Source organism: Mus pahari, chromosome 4, assembly GCF_900095145.1.
Source record: "Mus pahari chromosome 4, PAHARI_EIJ_v1.1, whole genome shotgun sequence".
NCBI classification, from domain to species: Eukaryota; Metazoa; Chordata; class Mammalia; order Rodentia; family Muridae; genus Mus; species Mus pahari.
In genome coordinates this window covers 71,547,530-71,556,235 of record NC_034593.1, presented here as the reverse complement: position 1 = coordinate 71,556,235, position 8,706 = coordinate 71,547,530, and the positions used below count along the sequence as shown (strand labels likewise).

Below are 8,706 nucleotides of genomic sequence, written 5' to 3'. Positions count from 1 at the left end.
AAAAAACAAAACAAAACAAAAAATAAAGTCAAACTGAGTGGGAAATGATGGGAAAAATGGTCCATGGTATCAGTTCCATATTTTTCAAAGCCAAATATGTAAATGCTGAGGAAGGAAGCAGAGGAGACTCCAGTCTTGTAATTTAATATTGTTATTAAAACTTTAATGTATCCTGTTCTTTAACATTTGGTGTTAATATGAAACTACTTGGCGATGCTTGACATTTGAAATAAACATTTTTCTATTGTTTTATTTGCAAGTGGTCCAGTTAATTTTGCTTAGCTACAGTTTGGTCATACATCCAGTGATCTAAAGACACTAATGCATAGTCCTTAGGATCCCCTAAGAAAGGGACCCCAGTTAAAATACAGGAATAGTTTTTCTTTGACAAATAGAATTTACCCCAAATAGTATATCTAAAACTATTTTTTCTGTACATCATATATATAATAGTAAAATGTTTGTTAATTAAAAAGCATTAATCTATATAGATAAATGCTTAAAGATTTAAAATCAGATTTATTATCAAATGTCAGATTGTGTGGTTTTCTGCTCTTCAAGTATTTAAGGTTGTGTAGGAGCAGTAATCATTATATATAAAGTCAAAAATGGCTTGAAGGTAGATGTTCAGATACTTGTACACTGGCCAAATTCTATAATCTAAGTATATATTTTTAGTTTTAAAATTATAAGAACTGACATCAGTTTTTGAATACTTTAGTCACCTACAAATAGTTTCTTTCAACTTCTATCTATAAAATCAACTCTAATATATTAATTCTTATTTATGCCTCAAGTAGAAGGGGCACTTTAATTTGTGTAATGTGGATACTGTCCCATCTCTGTAACATTTCACTAAAGAAATCATACTACACTATTTGATTGATTTAAGCCATCTATCTTCCCTTCCTTAAAATATCTTTTATTTTTGTTTCCACTAATGTCCTCCAAATAAAATTACTTTAGAGTTAAAAGCAACTGACACCTGGTAGTTATCTTTAAGATTTATATGTTACTTTTTCTCTCATAAAAAAAAAATCTGTGTAATATTTGGTGTCTGACCAAGTGCTTGGTAGGGCATCCTTACTATTTTTAAAGATCAGAAATGTAAGATTTAACAGTAGCCACTTGCATTCTACATGGTAGCATGTAGTTTCATGATGGTCTTCACTAAATTTTACCATCCCTTCTATAAATTCCAAGGTCATACAAAATAATTTGAGTGCATTACTCATCAGGGATTCTGGAGGTACATTTTAAGTTTTAATAATATATGCTAGAATGACCAAATTGCAGACTAATTATTTCCATATTGTACTTAAAATGTGTTTTTAAAAATTATTTTAAAAAAGATGACTATATACAATCAAAGCTATTTATTGTACCTCTGGGCCTACTCTTCCAAAAATTGAGCTTATCAATTTTTCTCTGTCAAGCTTGAACTAATGTAAATAATTGAAATAATGTAAAGTTATATTTTCATGTTTTTATAGTTATGACATGACAAGAACACTTAATGTAAGAGTATCTCAAGTATGGATAATGTTGATTGGCTAACACAGAGCTCAGTTTTAGGCAGTAAAATCTAGTTCAATATCCATGTAACAATGCATCAGTATATTGCTGTATAGATGTGTCTGTGTGCATATAAGTGATAAGTGCTCAAAAAAGAATGGTGACAGCTCTCTCAAGGTTTTTTTTTTATTCATTTTCTATAAACTGTTATGGAAAGACCAAAATAATTATGAACTATTCTTATGTAAATTTACAATTGTCCTTTACTGTACATTTTGTTTACAGTATAGTACCTTATTCTCTGCTGTGTTAAGTGGGTGTCGTACTCCAAGGAGACAAACACTTTCTACAACTTCTACTGAAGATACTGGGATTTCCAATTTTTCATGTGTACTATGTCTGAAAATGCTTTTGATTTTATTTTTAAATCTAACATCTGATGGATTTTTCAGAGTGTTGTGAAAACTTCAGTCATACATAAAATATGTTCTTATAAAATGCCAACATCTTTTTATTTTGTTTTTACTTAATGGTACATCAACCTAATAATGAGAAACCAAAAAGTGTATCATATATTCTCCCCAAATAAACCTAGGTAGTGAGGGAGGGCATCAGTTTGTCAGCAAAGTCTGAATAGAGTCAAGGCAGAATGTTTTTTAATTTAAATTAAGAGAATTAGTAATTCTGGTATTTCACACCTATACTCATTAGGCACTTTGGACATATATAAAAATGTGGCTATTGATTAAATCACCTGTTTTGTAATAGACAACACTGGTAACATACCAGGCATTGTGCACTGAGCCCTCCTACTGTGTGGTCATCTTATTTGCTGTGGTACTCATATTAAAGAACAGGAAAGTAACTTGCTTTAAAATATGGTTTAACTTTTAAAAATTGACCATTGATTCTTTAACTTAAAAATTATTTACTAATTTCTTCACAAAGCTGGTCATTTGAATAACTACACAATTCTATTTATATGTACTCTAAAGTTATTCCAATATTATAGTTCTCCTAACTTGCACATAAATTTGTAACATTTTTATATTTAAATGTACCAAGTATGTAACACACCAATATAAAGGTGAATGTGCTTAAAATACAGGAATTTTACACTTCTAATCTATAAATACTGTGAATATTTTTATGATCACGGTAGTACTTTGAGAATAAGAAGAGAATTACTAGCAATATTCCTGTAAAAACCTTTAGCACCTACCATATCATAATGATATCATTAACTTTTACTTTTAAATGAAGTGTATGTATGTGCGTGCTGATGTGGGAACATGCCCATGAGTGTAGGGGTCTGCTGACAACAGGGGTGGGCCCAGGTATATCAGAGCTAGAGTTGGGGTTATAGATGCTTGCCAACTCCCAAAATGGTTTTGGGGAAACTAGCTCGGGTCCACTGCAAGTGTTCTTTCTTAACCACTGAGCAATCCTCTAGCACCAATAACATCATTAAAACTTTTTAAAAAGAGCCTCTTTGCACTTCATTAAATTATGACATACCAATTTTTCATATTTTCTTCCATACTTTACCTAATGGCAATCTGGAGGTACATTACATAATAGAAACTATTTGATGACTTCATGTGTGGAATGAATTTCTGTGTTTTTAAACTTGCTTTCTGCTGATAAAATTGATTGTGCACTTTTTTTTGAGGGGGAGCAGGGGTGGTCAGTCCTCTGAAAGAAAGTGCAATTAGGTCAAATGTATCTTTCCAGTTTTAATTTATATGGAATATGCAGGTGTTTGATCTAATGACTTAGAATGTTTATGACACTAGCATTATTTGGAAATATATACATTAATAAGAGTATAGCATTAACTTTGGACACTTGATTAGGTGAGCTTGACAAATCTTTATGAATAGAGTCACAAGAAGCATATTAAAGGAAGTTACCTGAAAGTTGCAAATATGCATTAACTATGGAAAGATGTACAAGGTGCTCTGACACTTAAAACTGGTTTAATTTACCTCGCCGGCACGGAGGATGGGTAAGTATACAAAACTGCTCTGAGACCCTGAACAAAAGTTTGAGGGAGCACTAAATGGTCTGGGAAATACTGAATTAAATCCTTTTTTTTTTAAATGCTTTTAATACATTGTTTGGGTTAAACCATGACACAAGACATTTTGTTAGACACTCAATAATTACACTTTATGTCTAAAATGAAAAACCCATGGACAGCACACAATATTCCAAGCCCATGGAGGTTCAAGTACATTTATGTAAACACGACATATCAGAAAGTTCCCCAAGCTCTAAAGAAGTGCCAGAGCTAATGTGGATCGTGAAGAATTTGTGGATGTCTTGTGTCCTGTCTGTATCCCTTTCTTGCTTTATATTTTACACTCTCTTTGTACTCTTAGATACAAGTGACATTTGTCACTTATCCTATATCCAATATCATATTTTCTCAGTGTATAGTTTCATCCATCTTATTCCGTTACATCCCTCCCTCATGCTGTCCATCTAGCTTTGACTTGCCTTATGAGAAATTTTGCTTTGAGAACACGTACAACGCAGTTCACTTTGTCCAAGACAGGACTGAAACTTTCAAAGTCTTAATGACCGTAGCAAGGGACTAGGAATCTCTCAAATGAAAGAGGAAAGCATGTGTTCATCTCCATGTTTGCATCACACATATATTCTGATCCAACGTGGCTGGTTAGCTATATTCCCATTTCACCTAAAGACTCCACATTCACGAGAATTCCTGGAGGAGGCAGGAGGTTCTCTGAAGAAGCAGGAAAACTGAGAACACGGTCTTACCCTTGCTCATCAGGGTTTTGATAGCCACTTCTCTAGAAGCACAACCTATTCTCTATATTAATTTGACTCCCTAGGATTTTGAAATTTATATCACTCACAAAGTATAAGTATAACCTAATTTTGCTATTCCACAGCCAAACTCCTTTTGAATATGCATAAACTCAGAATTATTAAATTAATGATAACCTGGATTTACTGAATACATTTGGTCACTTTTCTTTCTTTCTTTTTCCTTTCAGGTTAATGTGCCAATTTCATTTTACTGTAAATTGGAATGTGGGGGAGTGGATTAAACTCTTGGGAGGGAGTCAAGTCCAGCTCTCTAGCTTTATCTTCCCCATCCCCTCACCTCTGTGTGTCTCCTCAACTGGAGCATGTGGATACTAGGACAGTTTCCCGGAATGGTGAAAGGAAAGACTGTATCTTTTAAAATTGATGCTTGAAGAAACAGGTTCATGCATGGGAGTGCCACGCAGTGCAGAAAGTCTTGTTATTTGGTTCAAAACGGTTTCATCATCTTAATATGCTAGTCAGTTTTATCTGCGAACATTCATTCAGTAACTCACTAATTTACCCATTTTCTCTTAGAAATGATAATTGAATCTATTAAATAGTATTTATTAGAAGTAAGGGCTAAATTTAAAGCCTCTATTTCTGAGAAGTTTCTATAAATCATGCGTTGATGTGTTCCCAGTCACATAGAAATAATTTGGATTTAGGGTTAGTATTTGACAATTAAAATTGATATATTTACCTGTTCTTCTGCAGAAGACATTATACTTTCATTCAGGACAAAGGTCTTGGTAAAATTCATCAAAAATTGGCTTTAACATGGACTCATAATTTCCTTTCAAAAAAGCTTATATTTGGTAAATGGCTTCCCTATAATCATGACTTCTCTCTCTACTCTCAAAACTCTAATTCAGTTCATCAACAAACACCACAGTTTGATGATGCTAACTTCTGCCTCCTACATAGCTTAGTTTACATGCATCTAAAATCCATGCCGATGATAAGAAAATAATAAAACTGCAGATGAAATTTAAGTAGAAACAGGGAATTTCCCAACCAAGTACAGAACAATTTCTAATTTATCAATGGAAGTGGTTAAAAACAAGTATCAGTATTTATTATTGTTTAGTTTATTTCATCTGCATTAAGTAAGACATAAACTCAAAGCAAACAATTTGATTTGTGTGAGAAATGTTTTAGAGGAATTCATATATATGAATTATGTATTGATTAAAATAATTGACTTTAACATGTACACTCATATATATATGTACACATGTATATATATATATATATATATGAGTGTACATGTTAAAGTCAATTATTTTAATCAATACATAATTCATTATGCCACCAGTAGTAGGCAAAGAAACACATTTGCTAGGCATCAAAATCACTCTCAATTACAAATTAAGAAATGTATATATTACATTTATTTTTATTTGACTTTCATAATACAATTTATAGGTTTTTCAGGTATCTATAATTTTTTCACAGCATCTTTTGGTCAAGAATTTTCTGATACAAAATTCCTATTCGTCTAGGAGTTTTATGATTAAAGCTTTGGATGTACTGGATTTCTACCTTCTGAAGCACTTCTGTGTAAATTCACAGATTTCAAAATAGCCCCATGGGAGTGGTTAGCAAGTTTCTTCAAAAATCAAAAATGTGTAGCATATTGAACTCAACAGAAGTAGCACCCACTACTCTTATTTTGCCTCTGCCTTCTACCCTTCATTCTCCACCCTGCCCCAGCTCCACATCAAACCCTGTTTGGATGGTTGGTGAAGACATACATTGTGCTTTTATTCATCTAAATCTCGTGGCTTGCAGTGAGGCATAGCGATTTTCCCGGGATTTCTAGGTCATAGTTGGCATAGTACTTCCTGCAAATTCTTCTTACACATCTGTGCCTTCGTTTTTCAGTGGAGTGAATACGGGCTATCTGTATTGGCCTCACGTCTATTTAGGTTATTTTTAAATTAAAATGTAATTTTGGACTTATACCTAAACTCAGTCTGTATCTGTAAAGGTTTACAAGTGTGTTTACATGCGTTATTGTGGTAGCTATTTGTGTTAAAGAGATAAACACGTCTGTTCATTTTAATTTAATGTTTTTTGTGTTTCTCTGTGTGTATGTTTATGTGTGTATTAAAAATATTCCATATCTTCTGTAGTATTTATTCTTATAATTATTTGAAGCATTACTAAAATATAGTCTCAATTTGTAAGCTCAAAACATGTTAAATGGTTTAGAGTACATAATTATGACTAATTTAGAGAGGCTTACCATATTAATAAATTCTCTAAGTTGGAAACATGATTATAATCACCCAGCCCCTAACCAGAACATGCCACTTCCATCTTTGTTTAAATTTATTTAAATATTTGATTACTCAAAATTAGCTTTCTATGATTCATGGTTTATAATTTGGTATCAAATGGTCTTAGCATTTGAAAGACCTTTGGCGTCAAAGTTACATTGTTTCATCTATTGCATTTCTTCATCAGCAAAATGAGAATGTATGGGAAGTAAAGTTATTCAATTTCAGAAGTGGGTTTCTGGAAATACAAAAGAAATATACGCCAATATCAGCATAATATTTTCAAACTTCAAAAGATAATAAGTTACCTGCATAGTTCAAAGCATCACTGTTCATTCCGGGAACCCAGTCAGCTGATGGATGACCTCCTTTCTGAGGAACAGAGGTGAAATCATAAGCGAATAGTGCAGGATCATAAGGAGCAAAGAGGATCCCTCAGCAGGCTGTTCCCCTCTCATTACTTGCCTTCTCCTGCCAGAGAGAATCTTTCTGTTCTCATACTACTGAGCTATTCTACACTAGCAGGTAGATCCCATGCAGAGAATGCATTTTAAAAATAGTAACTTTGAATGAATGTAGGTACACTTTAGAACTTGAATTTTTACGCAGAAACTTCTCTTACTCTGAGTAGAATATATTGAATAGAAATAGCTGGAGAATCACTATCATAGAGTTTCAGGTTATTGATATATATATATGTGATACATGAAAACTTAATAACACTTATATTTATGCTACTAAATATTTAAGATGTAACTCAATCATTTAATATATGTGTAAGCAAAGAAACATACAGGCCCATATTTGCTTGAAAGATGAATGAAAATTAATTTTTAGTTGGTTTATCAGTGCAAGAAGGAGTTGCCATTCACATTCACATGCTTTTTAAAAATCAGAAAAAATTATATTAAAATATAAACATTGTTTAAACAATATGCCAAGTATATAATGTCAGATATACATGTTACTATTTTATTACTGACATTTATTTATTACTGACTAGTTTTATTTTGCTAGGACACAAAATAATAATGCATAGTTTGTAGCTTTAATTTCTACATTGGTGGTTTCACTGCATAAAGTCTATTTATAAGACTATAGATATCCCTAGTTGATTTTCGCCACCTATCTCAATCAACTGTGTTCAATAATTTCCTGTCATGTAAAAAAATTACTTTGTCCCCTGCATTTAAATGATCATCATGATATTGAATTTTTTCAAACTCATCTGATTAGCTCTGAGGCCCAGAACAATGCATTTAACCATCCATTGGTATTAATATTACTAAGTATTTTTAATACTTCTTGACATGTGAGAGACCAAGGCAGGAAGATTATTCAATATAGTGAGAACTTCCCCCCCCCCCCACACACACACACTCCCAAATAATGCTGGTTATAAACTATTAACTTTCTTAGGTACCAGTTATTATTTTACACACAATATTTTCGAACATAGAATTAATGAGGTTGGTGTTATCAATGCACCCATTTCATACTATGAAATGAGGCAAAGCTAGACCCTATTATTTGCTGGCACTCCAATTCCATCTAGAAATCATTACGAACACTTTAATGTGATACCCCTCATTGCTGAGTTCCTGGTGTTTCCAGCCAAAGCTTTTCTTTCTCAGACAAGTTTTCTTTTGTCACATTTTTGGCCCTGTGTTGACAAAAAGATAAATGTTCTCACATGCCGAAAAACATAAGTGAATTTCATCTTTTTGGTAAGTGTGAAAAATACGTAAACCAACTTTCTAGCATTGAAATCTACCCCTTAGTTCCCAATTCATATTGATGACCATATATCATCAGGCTAGGTATTTTACACATTTATTAAGCTGAAAGGAAATATTCCTGAATACCCCTTAATTTTGTCTTCCTGAGTTTTATTTTGATATTTGTTATTTCTGCCTGTGCTAAGAGTCACCTCTAGTCTGTTGTCTGAGTCCCAAAAGGCTCATGATCACTTTTTCTGTGTTTATTTAATCATATTGTACTGACTGTGTGTGTGTATTAAATAAGTGTTATTCTACTAAACTTTAGTACATGGCTCTGCTCTGCCCAG

The 8,706-nt window shown here is 32.7% G+C and overlaps 1 protein-coding gene across 5 annotated transcripts in view; it reads left to right on the top strand.

The window, feature by feature from the left end:
• Gria2 (glutamate ionotropic receptor AMPA type subunit 2) overlaps positions 1–3,001 on the top strand; it is a 114,384-nt gene extending 111,383 nt beyond the window's left edge. For all 5 annotated transcript variants that reach the window (XM_021196100.2, XM_021196097.2, XM_021196099.2 and 2 more), the window contains one exon: positions 1–3,001. This exon is cut by the window's left edge and continues 692 nt beyond it. The gene's annotated coding sequence lies outside the window, so the exon portion shown is untranslated.
• The last annotated feature ends 5,705 nt before the right edge of the window (positions 3,002–8,706 follow it).